Raw genomic sequence first — 16,259 nt, forward strand, 5'->3', positions numbered from 1 at the left:
CTGGTATTAAATCTCGTATTATGTATAATGGTTAAATGTCAGAATACTTTTCATGCAATATCGGTGTAAGACAGGGTGAAAATGTGTCTCTTTTTTATTTTCATTGTATTTGAACGACCTTCAACAGTTTATTGAAGAAAAAAATGTATGTGGTTTAAATTGTATTACTGATGAAATAGAGAATGAGTTTGATATCTACTTAAAACTGAAAATTAAAAATGTGTTATTATACGCAGATGATACAGTGTTATTTTCGGATAATGCATCCAATCTACAGTTGCAATTAGATATATTCTTTGAATAAAAATATTGCAGTACCTGGAAATTAAAAGTTAACACAAGTAAAACTAAGATAATATTTTTTTCTGGTGGTAGATTACCCAAAAATATTAACTTTATATATGACGGAAATGCATTGGAGATAGTCAATGAATTGACATATCTTGGGTTGAATTTTTCAAGAACAGGTAGCTTTATGAGTGCTAAGAAGATTTTAGTTGAAAAGCAAATAAAGCAATGTATGAAGTATTGAAAAATGGGAGGTTGCACAACTTGTCAGTGAAATCACAATATGATCTTTTTGATAAAATTGTGAAGCCAATTCTCCTGTATGGGTGTGATATTTGGGGTTTCAGTAATACTGATATTATAGAAAAAGTGCATCTAAAATTTTGTAAACTATTATTAAACCTTAAGAAGTCGACACCCAATTTTATGATTTATGGTGAACTTGGTATTTATCCCATGTCTTTATATACACAGCTGCGTATGGTTAATTTTTGGTCAAAAATGGTTAACGGGGATGATAACAGTAGGTCAGGTTGGTTGAAACACATTAAAAATATATTAGATAAATGTGGATACAGCAATATTTGGTTGTCACAAGGAAATTTCAATTCTAAGTGGTTGGGTATTAGTTTAAAACAAAAGTTATTTGATCAGTTTCAACAGAAATGGAGAGCTGATATAGACTGTTCGCCAAAACGTTTGGCCTACAAATTGTATTAACAAAATTTTGAATTTGAGGAATATCTGAATATTTTAAATGATAAAGATAGAATTACATATTGTAGATTTCGTACGGGTAACCATAAGTTACCCATCGAAACTGGTAGATGGAATAAGATTGAGCGAAACCTTAGATATTGTAACGTATGTCATTGTAACGAGATTGGTGATGAATTTCATTACACTTTGCAGTGTAGTTCTTTGGCAAATTTTCAAGCACAATATTTGGATACTTTTTCTTACACAGATGTAACATACTAAAATTTAAAAACTATTTCAGTTAAAAATTAAAAATAAGTTGAAAAAGCTGTGCAAATTTATCAGGATTATAACTTTTCAAGTGAGTCTTCCTGGTTAATCACCACTCTTCTTTACTATACTGTTTATTATATATTATTTGTAATTTTCATCTCATCTTGTCATGTGTGTTTGTGTTATGATATATGACTTTTGATGAACTTCTTTGTACCATTGTATCTTTATGGTGTTTAAGAAATAAAGAATCTTGACTCAAAAACTAGCATATTTTAACACACAAGACACAAAATCACAATCCAGTGATATGAATTTTATTTCTTGAATTAGATCCTTCTCACAGGAAATATCCTTCTATAATAATTAATTCAGAGCTCTTCAAAATTGACGAAGAACATATAGAAAAGAAAGAAAAGAAATCTAAAATGTGTTCGTCAATCCGTGTACAAAGAAAGAATGGAACTTCATCCAGTTCAACCAAAAATCCATCTGAATTTCACATACCTCTTGATGATATTGGTATTGTCTCTGTGTTGTAACAAACACAGATGTTTCAGCATATTTTGTACATAATTAAAATAACTCTACCAAGTTGTAAAATGCTGGTCCTAAGCATGAAAAATGGAGGAGACAATTCAATTATTTAGTCGATTTATAAGTAGAAATAAATGATTTCATAAAATTGGCAAGACAAGATAAATTCATCAAACTTGTAAGACAAGGCGAACGTATGACAGAAAGTCACAGGACAAAAAGTCACAATTCAGTTTTGAGATTACTTTTGAACAAGAACACATTTATTTTGAAAATATTTTTTTCACATTTTTCTTGAAGTTTTATGTTTCAAGCAACTTTGTAATAAAAATCTTCTCAATAAATATCAATAACGATCAAGTAATTGTTATGAAAATAAAATGTCAAAGTGACTTGGAACCTAAATGGCTTCATTTTGCCATTATAAATATTCTTTGCATGATTAAAATTTAATACATCTTCATTTATCAAGGTTTATGACCTTTTTTCTTAACTTAAAAAGGATTATATGTAATAAAAACTTAAAGAAAATATTTCAAAATATATTTGAACAATTGTCAAAAAAATATTTGTGACCTTTTGTCCTATCAAATTTGTGACTTTATGTCCTGTGACTTTCTGTCCGTTTACCGACAAGACAAGATAATTTATTAAAACTGAGGCACTCGTTACAAAATTAAAAGTCAAGATTCTTATAAGAAAAAAATCTCACTTTCACTTTGTTTCTTTTTATTAAGGTAAATAAATAACAATTTTTTTTAAATTTCATTCTACAAGTTTTAATTATTTATTTTTTCCAGACAGTCAATTGACATGACAATAGTGAACTAAGGAAGTTGATAATCCTCTGAGACTCTGTTTGAATGTATTTAAAACGAATGTAGAAAGTCACAGGGCAAACAGTCTGAATATCTATCGACACTCTGTGCATTTATCATCACTCTGTATATTTATCACCACTCTGTATGTCTATCACCACTGCGTATATCTATCCCCCCTCTGAATATCTATCACACTCTGTATATATATCACCTATCTGTACATCTATAATCACTCTGCATATCTATCACCAATGTGTACACCTATTACCACTCTGTATATCTACCATCACTCTGTATATCTACCTCTGATCTAAATATAATCACAAGTTTGTCTATTATCAACCACTCTGTATATCTATCACCACTCTGTACACCTATCACCACTCTGTATATATATTACCACTCTGTATATAAATATCACCACTCTGATTATCTATCACCCCTCTGTATATCTAACACCACTCTGTACATCTATCATCACTCTGTATATCTATCACCATTCTGTACACATATCACCACTCTGTATATCTATCGACCCTCTGAATATCTATCACCCCTCTGAATATCTTACAATCTGTATATCTATTTCAACTCTGTATATATATATATATATATCACCACTCTGTATCTATCACCAAAGTGAATATCTAACACCACTCTGTATACTTATCACCACTCTGTATATCCATCAGTATTCTCTATATCTGTCACAACTCTGTATATATATCATCACTCTGTATATCTACAACCACTCTGTACATATATCACATCTCTGTATATCTATCACCACTCTGTATGTTTATCACCACTCTGTATATCTATCAATCCCTCTTTACATCTATCATCACTCTGTATATCTATCACCACTCTGTACACATATCACCTCTCTGCATATCTAACGACCCTCTGAATATCTGTCACCCCTCTGAATATCTTACACCACTCTGTATATCTATTACCACTCTGTATAAATATCACCACTCTGTATATTTACTACCACTCTGTATATCTATCGACACTTTGAGTATCCATCCCCCCTCTGAATAACTTACACTTATCTGTATATCTATCACCACTCTGTATATCTATCACCAATCTGAATATCTATCACCAATCTGTACATATATCACCACTATGTATATCTATCACCACTCTGTATGTCTATTACCACTGTGTATATCTATCATCCCTCTGAATATCTATCAACCCTATGAATAACTATCACCCCTCTGAATATCTATCACCACTATGTACACCTATCACCAATCTGTATATCTATCGACCCTCTGAATATCTATTACCACAGTGAATAGCTGACACCACTCTGTATATCCATCTGCATTCTCTATATCTGTCACCACTTTGTATATATATATCATCACTCTGTATATCTATAACAATTCTGTAAATCTATCACATCTCTGTATATATAATACCACTCTGTACATCTATCACCACTTTGTATATCTATCACCACTCTGTATATCTATCAACACTCTGAAGGTATATCACCACTCTGTATATCTATCACCACTCTGTATATCTACCAACACTCTGTTTATCTACCTCTGATCTAAATATCTATCTAACTTTGTCTATTATCAACCACCCTGTATATCTATCACCTCTCGAATATCTATCACCACTCTGTATATCTATCACCACTCTGAATATTTAACACCACTTTGTATATCTATCACCACTTTGTATATCTATCACCAATCTGAATATCTATCACCACTAAGTACATCCATCAACACTCTGTATATCTATCACCACTGTGTATATCTATCACCCCTATGAATATCTATCACACTCTGTATATATATCACCTATCTGTACATCTATAATCACTCTGCATATCTATCACCAATGTGTACACCTATTACCACTCTGTATATCTACCATCACTCTGTATATCTACCTCTGATCTAAATATAATCACAAGTTTGTCTATTATCAACCACTCTGTATATCTATCACCACTCTGTACACCTATCACCACTCTGTATATATATTACCACTCTGTATATAAATATCACCACTCTGATTATCTATCACCCCTCTGTATATCTAACACCACTCTGTACATCTATCATCACTCTGTATATCTATCACCATTCTGTACACATATCACCACTCTGTATATCTATCGACCCTCTGAATATCTATCACCCCTCTGAATATCTTACAATCTGTATATCTATTTCAACTCTGTATATATATATATATATATCACCACTCTGTATCTATCACCAAAGTGAATATCTAACACCACTCTGTATACTTATCACCACTCTGTATATCCATCAGTATTCTCTATATCTGTCACAACTCTGTATATATATCATCACTCTGTATATCTACAACCACTCTGTACATATATCACATCTCTGTATATCTATCACCACTCTGTATGTTTATCACCACTCTGTATATCTATCAATCCCTCTTTACATCTATCATCACTCTGTATATCTATCACCACTCTGTACACATATCACCTCTCTGCATATCTAACGACCCTCTGAATATCTGTCACCCCTCTGAATATCTTACACCACTCTGTATATCTATTACCACTCTGTATAAATATCACCACTCTGTATATTTACTACCACTCTGTATATCTATCGACACTTTGAGTATCCATCCCCCCTCTGAATAACTTACACTTATCTGTATATCTATCACCACTCTGTATATCTATCACCAATCTGAATATCTATCACCAATCTGTACATATATCACCACTATGTATATCTATCACCACTCTGTATGTCTATTACCACTGTGTATATCTATCATCCCTCTGAATATCTATCAACCCTATGAATAACTATCACCCCTCTGAATATCTATCACCACTATGTACACCTATCACCAATCTGTATATCTATCGACCCTCTGAATATCTATTACCACAGTGAATAGCTGACACCACTCTGTATATCCATCTGCATTCTCTATATCTGTCACCACTTTGTATATATATATCATCACTCTGTATATCTATAACAATTCTGTAAATCTATCACATCTCTGTATATATAATACCACTCTGTACATCTATCACCACTTTGTATATCTATCACCACTCTGTATATCTATCAACACTCTGAAGGTATATCACCACTCTGTATATCTATCACCACTCTGTATATCTACCAACACTCTGTTTATCTACCTCTGATCTAAATATCTATCTAACTTTGTCTATTATCAACCACCCTGTATATCTATCACCTCTCGAATATCTATCACCACTCTGTATATCTATCACCACTCTGAATATTTAACACCACTTTGTATATCTATCACCACTTTGTATATCTATCACCAATCTGAATATCTATCACCACTAAGTACATCCATCAACACTCTGTATATCTATCACCACTGTGTATATCTATCACCCCTATGAATACCAACACTCTGTATATCTACCTCTGATCTGAATAGCTATTACAACTTTGTCTATTATCAACCACCCTGTAAATCTATCACCACTCTGTACATCTATTACCCCTCTGAATATCTAACACCACTCTGTATATCTATCACCAATCTGAATATCTATTACCACTCTGTATATCTATCACCACTCTATATGTGTATCACCAATTTGTATATCTATCACCCCTCTGAATATCTTACACCACTCTATATCTATTACGAATCTGTATATATATCACCACTCTGTATATATCTACTACCACTCTGTACATCTATCACCACTCTGTATATCTATCGACACTCTGAGTATATATCACCCCTCTGAATATCGAACACTTATTTGTATATCTATCACCACTTTGTATATCTATCACTAATCTGAATATATATCACCACTCTGTACATATATCACCACTCTGTATATATATCACCACTCTGTATAGCTATAACGACTGTGTATATCTATCATCTTTCTGAATAACTTACACCACTCTGTATATCTATTACCACTCTGTATATATATCACCACTCTGTATATATCTAATACCACTCTGTACATCTATCACCACTCTTTATATATATCGACACTCTTGAGTATCTATCACCCCTCTGAATATCTAACACTTATCTGTATATCTTTTACCACTCTGTATATCTATCACCAATCTGTATATCTATCACAACTCTGTACACATATCACCACTCTGTATATCTTTCGAACCTCTGAATATCTATCACCCCTCTGAATATTACCACTCTGTATATCTACCTCTGATCTGAATATCAATCATAAATTTGTCTATTATCAACCACCCTGTATATCTATAACCACTCTGTACACATATCACCACTGTGTATATCTATCGCCCCTCTGAATACCAACACTCTGTATATCTACCTCTGATCTGAAAAGCTTTTACAACTTTGTCGATTATCAACCACCCAGTAAATCTATCACCACTCTGTACATCTATTACCCCTCTGAATATCTAACACCACTCTGTATATCTATCACCAATCTGAATATCTATTACCACTCTGTATATCTATCACCACTATATATGTGTAACACCAATTTGTATATCTATAACCCCTCTGAATATCTTACACCACTCTGTATATCTATTACGAATCTGTATATATATCACCACTCTGTATATATCTACTACCACTCTGTACATCTATCACCACTCTGTATATCTATCGACACTCTGAGTATCTATCACCCCTCTGAATATCTAACACTTATTTGTATATCTATCACCACTTTGTATATCTATCACCACTTTGTATATCTATCAATAATCTGAATATCTATCACCACTCTGTACATATATCACCACTCTGTATATCTATCACCACTCTGTATAGCTATAACGACTGTGTAAATCTATCATCTTTCTGAATAACTTACACCACTCTGTATATCTATTACCACTCTGTATATATATCACCACTCTGTATATATCCACTACCACTCTGTACATCTATCACCACTCTGTATATCTATCGACAATCTGAGTATATATCACCCCTCTGAATATCTAACACTTATTTGTATATCTATCACCACTTTGTATATCTATCACTAATCTGACTATCTATCACCACTCTGTACATATAACACCACTCTGTATATATATCACCACTCTGTATAGCTATAACGACTGTGTATATCTATCATCTTTCTGAATAACTTACACCACTCTGTATATCTATTACCACTCTGTATATATATCACCACTCTGTATATATCTACTACCACTCTGTACATCTATCACCACTCTTTATATATATCGCCACTCTTGAGTATCTATCACCCCTCTGAATATCTAACACTTATCTGTATATCTAACACTTATCTGTATATCTAACACTTATCTGTATATCTAACACTTATCTGTATATCTATTACCACTCTGTATATCTATCACTAATCTGTATATCTATCACCACTCTGTACACATATTACCACTCTGTATATCTTACGAACCTCTGAATATCTATCACCCCTCTGAATATCACCACTCTGTATATCTACCTGTGATCTGAATATCAATCACAACTTTGTCTATTATCAACCACCCTGTATATCTATAACCACTCTGTACAAATATCACCACTGTGTATATATATCACCCATCTGAATACCAACACTCTGTATATCTACCTCTGATCTGAATAGCTATTACAACTTTGTCTATTATCAACCACCCTGTAAATCTATCACCACTCTGTATATCTATCACCAATCTGAATATCTATCACATCTCTGAATATTTAACACCACTCGTTATATCTATCACCACTTTGTATATCTATCACCAATCTGAATATCTATCACCACTATGTACATCCATCACCAGTCCACTGTGTATATCTATCACACCTCTGAATATCTATCACCCCTCTGAATAACTATCACCCCTCTGAATATCTATCACCCCTCGGAAAACCACCACTCTGTATATCTACCTCTGATCTGAATATGAATCACAACTTTGTCTATTATCAACCACCCTGTATTTCTATCACCACTATGTACACATATCAGCACTGTGTATATATTACCACTCTGTGCATCTATCATCACTTTGTATATCTATCACCGCTCTGTACACATATCACCACTCTTTATATCTATCGACCCTCTAAATATATATCACCCCTCGGAAAACCACCACTCTGTATATCTACCTCTGATCTGAATATTAATCACAACTTTGTCTATTATCAACCACCCTGTATATCTATAACCACTCTGTACACATATCACCACTGTGTATATCTATCACCCCTCTGAATACCAACACTCTGTATATCTACCTCTGATCTGAATAGCTATTACAACTTTGTCTATTATCAACCACCCAGTAAATCTATCACCACTCTGTATATCTATCACCAATCTGAATATATATTACCACTCTGAATATCTATCACCACTCTGTATATCTATCACATCTCTGAATATTTAAGACCACTCGTTATATCTATCACCACTTTGTATATCTATCACCAATCTGAATATCTATCACCACTATGTACATCCATCACCAGTTCACTGTGTATATCTATCGACCCTCTTAATATATATCACCCCTCGGAAAACCACCACTCTGTATATCTACCTCTGATCTGAATATTAATCACAACTTTGTCTATTATCAACCACCCTGTATATCTATCACCACTCTGTACACATATCACCACTGTGTATATTCATCACCCCTCTGAATATCTATCACCACTCTGTATAGCTATAACGACTGTGTAAATCTATTATCTTTCTGAATAACTTACACCACTCTGTATATATATCACCACTCTGTATATATCCACTACCACTCTGTACATCTATCACCACTCTGTATATCTATCGACACTCTGAGTATATATCACCCCTCTGAATATCTAACACTTATCTGTATATTTATTACCACTCTGTATATCTATCACTAATCTGTATATCTATCACCACTCTGTACACATATTACCACTCTGTATATCTTACGAACCTCTGAATATCTATCACCCCTATGAATATCACCACTCTGTATATCTACCTGTGATCTGAATATCAATCACAACTTTGTCTATTATCAACCACCCTGTATATCTATAACCACTCTGTACAAATATCACCACTGTGTATATATATCACCCCTCTGAATACCAACACTCTGTATATCTACCTCTGATCTGAATAGCTATTACAACTTTGTCTATTATCAACCACCCTGTAAATCTATCACCACTCTGTATATCTATCACCAATCTGAATATCTATCACATCTCTGAATATTTAACACCACTCGTTATATCTATCACCACTTTGTATATCTATCACCAATCTGAATATCTATCACCACTATGTACATCCATCACCAGTCCACTGTGTATATCTATCACACCTCTGAATATCTATCACCCCTCTGAATAACTATCACCCCTCTGAATATCTATCACCCCTCGGAAAACCACCACTCTGTATATCTACCTCTGATCTGAATATGAATCACAACTTTGTCTATTATCAACCACCCTGTATTTCTATCACCACTATGTACACATATCAGCACTGTGTATATATTACCACTCTGTGCATCTATCATCACTTTGTATATCTATCACCGCTCTGTACACATATCACCACTCTTTATATCTATCGACCCTCTAAATATATATCACCCCTCGGAAAACCACCACTCTGTATATCTACCTCTGATCTGAATATTAATCACAACTTTGTCTATTATCAACCACCCTGTATATCTATAACCACTCTGTACACATATCACCACTGTGTATATCTATCACCCCTCTGAATACCAACACTCTGTATATCTACCTCTGATCTGAATAGCTATTACAACTTTGTCTATTATCAACCACCCTGTAAATCTATCACCACTCTGTATATATATTACCACTCTGAATATCTATCACCACTCTGTATATCTATCACATCTCTGAATATTTAAGACCACTCGTTATATCTATCACCACTTTGTATATCTATCACATCTCTGAATATTTAAGACCACTCGTTATATCTATCACCACTTTGTATATCTATCACCAATCTGAATATCTATCACCACTATGTACATCCATCACCAGTTCACTGTGTATATCTATCGACCCTCTAAATATATATCACCCCTCGGAAAACCACCACTCTGTATATCTACCTCTGATCTGAATATTAATCACAACTTTGTCTATTATCAACCACCCTGTATATCTATCACCACTCTGTACACATATCACCACTGTGTATATTCATCACCCCTCTGAATACCATCACTCTGTAAATCTACCTCTGATCTGAATAGCTATTACAACTTTGTCTATTATCAACCACCCTTTAAATCTATCAACACTCTGTACATCTATTAACCCTCTGAATATCTAACACCACTCTGTATATCTATCACCAATCTGTAAATCTATCACCACTCTGTATATCTATCACCACTCTATATGCGTATCACCAATGTATATATCTATCACCCCTCTGTATATCTTACAGTACTCTGTATATCTATTACCACTCTGTATATATATATCACCACTCTGTATATATCTACTACCACTCTGTACATCTATCACCACTTTGTATATCTATCGACACTCTGAGTATCTATCACCCCTCTGAATATCTAACACTTATTTGTATATCTATCACCACTCTGTATATCTATCACCAATCTGAATATATATCACCACTCTGTACATATATCACCACTCTATATATCTATCACCACTCTGTATGACTATTACGACTGTGTATATCTATCCCCCCTCTGAATATCTATCAACCCTCTGAAAAACTATCACCCCTCTGAATATCTATCACCACTCTGTATATATATCACCACTCTGTATATCTATCATCACTTTGTATATCTATCACCACTCTGTAGACATATCACTACTCTGTATATCTATCGACCCTCTGAATATCTATCACCCCTCTGAATACCAACACTCTGTATATCTACCTCTGATCTGAATATCAATCACAACTTTGTCAATTATCAACCACCCTGTATATTTATCACCACTCTGAACACCTATCACCACTCTGTATGTCTATCACCAATGTGTATATCTATCACCCCTCTGAATAGCTATGACCCCTCTGAATACCAACACTCTGTATATCTATCACCCCTCTGAATATCTATGACCCCTCTGAATACCAACACTGTATATCTACCTCTGATCTGAAAAGCTATCACAACTTTATCTATTATCAACCAACCTGTAAATATATCACCACTCTGTACATCTATTACCCCTCTGAATATCTAACACCACTCTGTATATCTATCACCAATCTGAATATATATTACCACTCTGTAATTCTATCACCACTCTGTATATCTATCACCACTCTATATGTGTATCACCAATGTGTATATATAGCACCCCTCTGAATATCTATCACCCCTCTGAATATCTATCAGCCTTCCGAATATCTATCACCACTCTGTATATATATATCACCACTCTGTACATTTATCATCACTCTTTACACCTTTCACCACTCTGTATATCTATTTACTCTCTGAATACCTTTCACCCCTCTGAATATCCAACACCACTCTGAATATCTATCATCACTCTGTATATCTATCACCACTATGTATGTCTATCACCACTGTGTTTATCTATCACCCATCTAAATATCTATCACCACTCTGTATATCTATCACCTCTCTTTACACCTTTCACCACTCTGTGTATCTATCGACCCTCTGAATATCTATCACCCCTCTGAATATCCAACACCACTCTGAATATCTATCATCACTCAGTATATCTATCACCACTTTGTATGTCTATCACCACTGTGTATATCTATCACCCCCTCTGAATATCTATGACCCATCTAAATATATATCACCACTCTGTATATATATCACCACTCTGTATATATATCACCACTCTGTACACATATCACCATTCTGTACATCTATCATCACTCTGTATATATATCCCCACTCTGTACACATATCACCACTCTGTATATATATCACCACTCTATATATCTATCACCACTCTATATATCTATCACCTATCTGAATATATATCACCACTCTGTACATCTATCACCTCTCTGTACACCTATCACCACTCTGTATATATATCGACCCTCTGAATATCTATCACCACCCTGTGTATCTATCACCAATCTGAATATCTATCACCACTCCACTCTGTACATCTATCACCACTCTGTATATCTATCCCCACTCTGTATGTCTATCACCACTGTGTATATCTATTACCCCTCTGAATATCTATCACCTCTCTGAATATCTATCACCACTCTGTATATCTATCATCACTCTGTATATCTATCACCACTGTGTATATCTATAACCACTCTGTACACCTATCACCATCAACGTATATCACTAGTCTACACTGATGCAGTATTCCCCCTACGTAAACGAGGATGAAAATCAAATTTCAGTTGCACAGTTTAACATGCTTTGCTAAATAGGGCGTATTGCATTTCCGCTAATTGTTTTAAGTCCCAATACTACGTTTCCGCAAATTTAAAGTATTTAAAATATATAATAACATAGAAAAACAAGTAAATGTGTTAACATTGTAAAAGACTGGTTAAATAAATTAGGTTTTGGTCATCTCACTTTTGATACCTTTAATTTAAAATATCACATAAATAGTATCCAACAAAGAATCTATGACCAGGCTTATCAAATTATGAATTGTTCTATCAATAAATGTGAAAATTTAAATTTCTTTTGTCATACTAATAGAATTAGAAAAAGGCCCCCATATATTGATATATGTAAATTCAAAACCTACCGATCAGTTCTCAGTAAATTTATACTAAGTGCCCATTCTCTAGCAATTGAAAGATTGAAAGAAGTAAACGCATTTGCTTATCCTGTGACAGACAAGCAATTGAGGATGAATACCAATTCTTCTCAATCTGTCCATGCTATACATTATTGAGGGATACCTATATACAAAATATTAATAAAAATCTTAATTTCAATTTTATAAATAACATTGAAGCATTTGACCGTACTTTTAAATAGCAGTCTACCAGTCATTATAAAAATCACCATACATTTTTGTTGGCCCCTTTTTAGGACTAAAAACATAAAATAAGTGAAATATGCACTTTTTAAACGGTTCCTGGTGTGGGGCATTCATATTTTGTAGTAGCTGGTAAGGTGTAAGGGTAGGACATTTAAGATGCTGTATCTCCTTATTAGTTTCTATCATTAAATGATAGTTTGGATCCAAGAGCTACATGTATGTACTGATACATTTAATGTGTGATTTGTCAGTAAAACATAGGCATATAAAATTCTCACACGTTTGTTGTAAGTTAAGTAAGAATAACCTCACAGAGTTCTTGTTGTTAAAAAGATATACGCCGGGCTATTCGATTGAATTTGAAATACGACCGACATGAGTTAAAAAAGACAAAAAAAGCAATTTTTATCCAAATGTTTGATTGATATGTTTCACCCAACAACATAAAGTGGAGAAAAGGGTTCCAAATCAATCAAAGGCTAAGAATGAGTCTGAAATGACAACGAATTTATGAATGCCGGCCGACAAATGAAGACATAAAGGCCACACCCAGCAGGCAGGTTGCTCTGAATTATAGCTCTTCATCTTTTATATAAGCTTTGGATTTCAAATATTTTGGCCTCGAGCATCACTGAAGAGACATGTATTGTCGAAATGCGCATCTGGTGCAAGAAAATTGATACCGATGCAACGTCAGATATTGCTACCATTTAGTGTAACAGAAAAATGACGTTAAATTGGAAACCACACTATCTAATTCTTCCTGCTTTCCTTTTTGGGTAAATGCAAAGTATTACAAACAAGTATAAATGCCGTGAGAATCCAATCCAATATGATTTTATAATTAGCATAGGATATTCAATTTTACTGCTAGTAATTACGTGTTTTTGGAGGAATGTTGCTGAATTATATATTCATCCCGAGTATGATTTTTTTCAAGCAGTGACATACAATAGCTTATAGTTATAGTTATGATACTGACGTTTTCTTACTTTTTGATCGTCTTATAGATGTGCATTTTTTTAATGTGTGTATCATTTCGTTTTGTTGAAAGCAGGACATTTATATTTAGTGGAGGAAGGAACACGCGAATGCAGTTCATGCCGTCCCTAGCATATTACGCTTGTGGCGACGTCAAATTATGATAACGGACAAACTTGCAAGACAAATTCAAAAGTACTTTTTATTGGTATAGTTATCAAAGCCGAAAAATAATCTTCACGAAATCAAATCTCTATTTTTTGGCCGTAAAAGTTTTGTGAAGGCATGAAAGTTTAACTCGGACATTTCCGCAAGACATTGCAAATCTATTGTTTTGAATTGAATATGTAGCTCAATTTATTTTTTAATTCAAACTTTGTGAGCTGACACTTTATAGTACAAAACAATAGTGCTTACAATTTAATGAATTATCTGTCAAAATTTTATTTTTGAACTGAAATGTTTCAAGTTTTCAAATTAACTTTCCGATGGGACATTTTCGTGCATCATATTTTTTGGAAAATAAGTATGCAAATCTTAAAGTGAGACAGCCATGTTAACCAGTACTGAAATATATCACGTCATAGAATTTTCATGCAAAATTTTGAAGAGTTGCGTGGACATTTCGCGAATTGTTCGAGTTTTATGTTTCGAGTTTGTTACATGAGACAACGCTGCGTTAACGTTTTTTTCGGATAATCTGTGTCTTCCTAAGACTATGAATATTATATTTTTATTCTTTCTCTATCATAATGTGAAAATTCAAGAATCAATCTTTATTTTCATGTATAATTTGAAATATTTATTTCAGCATTTTTATAAAAATTTTCCCTTCAAATATTTACTTAACGCTATTTTTCATGGTAGTAGCAATATCTAACGTTGCGTTACCGTTAATTTTATTGCAGTCTGGTCTTGAAAAAAGTATTCCATATATATCAGTTCGGCGAAACAGGCATTCCGGTCAGACATGAAAACCCCTGCCACAAAAAAAATATGCCCGCTTTTATTCATCATGTTCATTTAATGCTAAATAATTCTGTTGGGAATTTTCGTTTCTAATAGAAAAAAAGTGGACAAGATTTTTGTTTTGCGTCTAGAATTTTTGTTTAAGGCAAAAATCAAAGTTAATTTTTTTTCTCTCAAATATCTAAGACTGTCTCCTCAAATCAAATGGTTCGTACTTAAGACTTTGTATCTATATAGAGCTTACTAAAACACACCCGTGATATTGCGGGTCCGTGACTGAATCAAAGTATATAACTATGCGTATGCCTTATTTTAGTATTGGTATTGTCATCTGATCAAGTCATGCCGATTATAAGATGCACAGTTTTCTCTGTTTTCAAAATCTTTCTGTTTGAACATGTTGAACCCGTCGACCTGGAACCTATCAATTATTGGTAATATTATTAATTTGCAAAACAAAAGGGCCGTGGAGTACTTTTTAACAGTATACAGCAAAATTCTAAATACACCGTTTGGTGGTGCGCCTGTCAAATGCGGAACATACAGATCATGTAGGAATAGGTAACAGTTGAATATACTATTGGTATCGGTGTCGGACTCGACTCGGAACTTCTTATTTATTGGCAGTATTAATTACGTGGAAAACAA

The sequence above is a fragment of the Mytilus trossulus genome, chromosome 12 (assembly GCF_036588685.1).
Source record: "Mytilus trossulus isolate FHL-02 chromosome 12, PNRI_Mtr1.1.1.hap1, whole genome shotgun sequence".
Classification (NCBI taxonomy): domain Eukaryota; kingdom Metazoa; phylum Mollusca; class Bivalvia; order Mytilida; family Mytilidae; genus Mytilus; species Mytilus trossulus.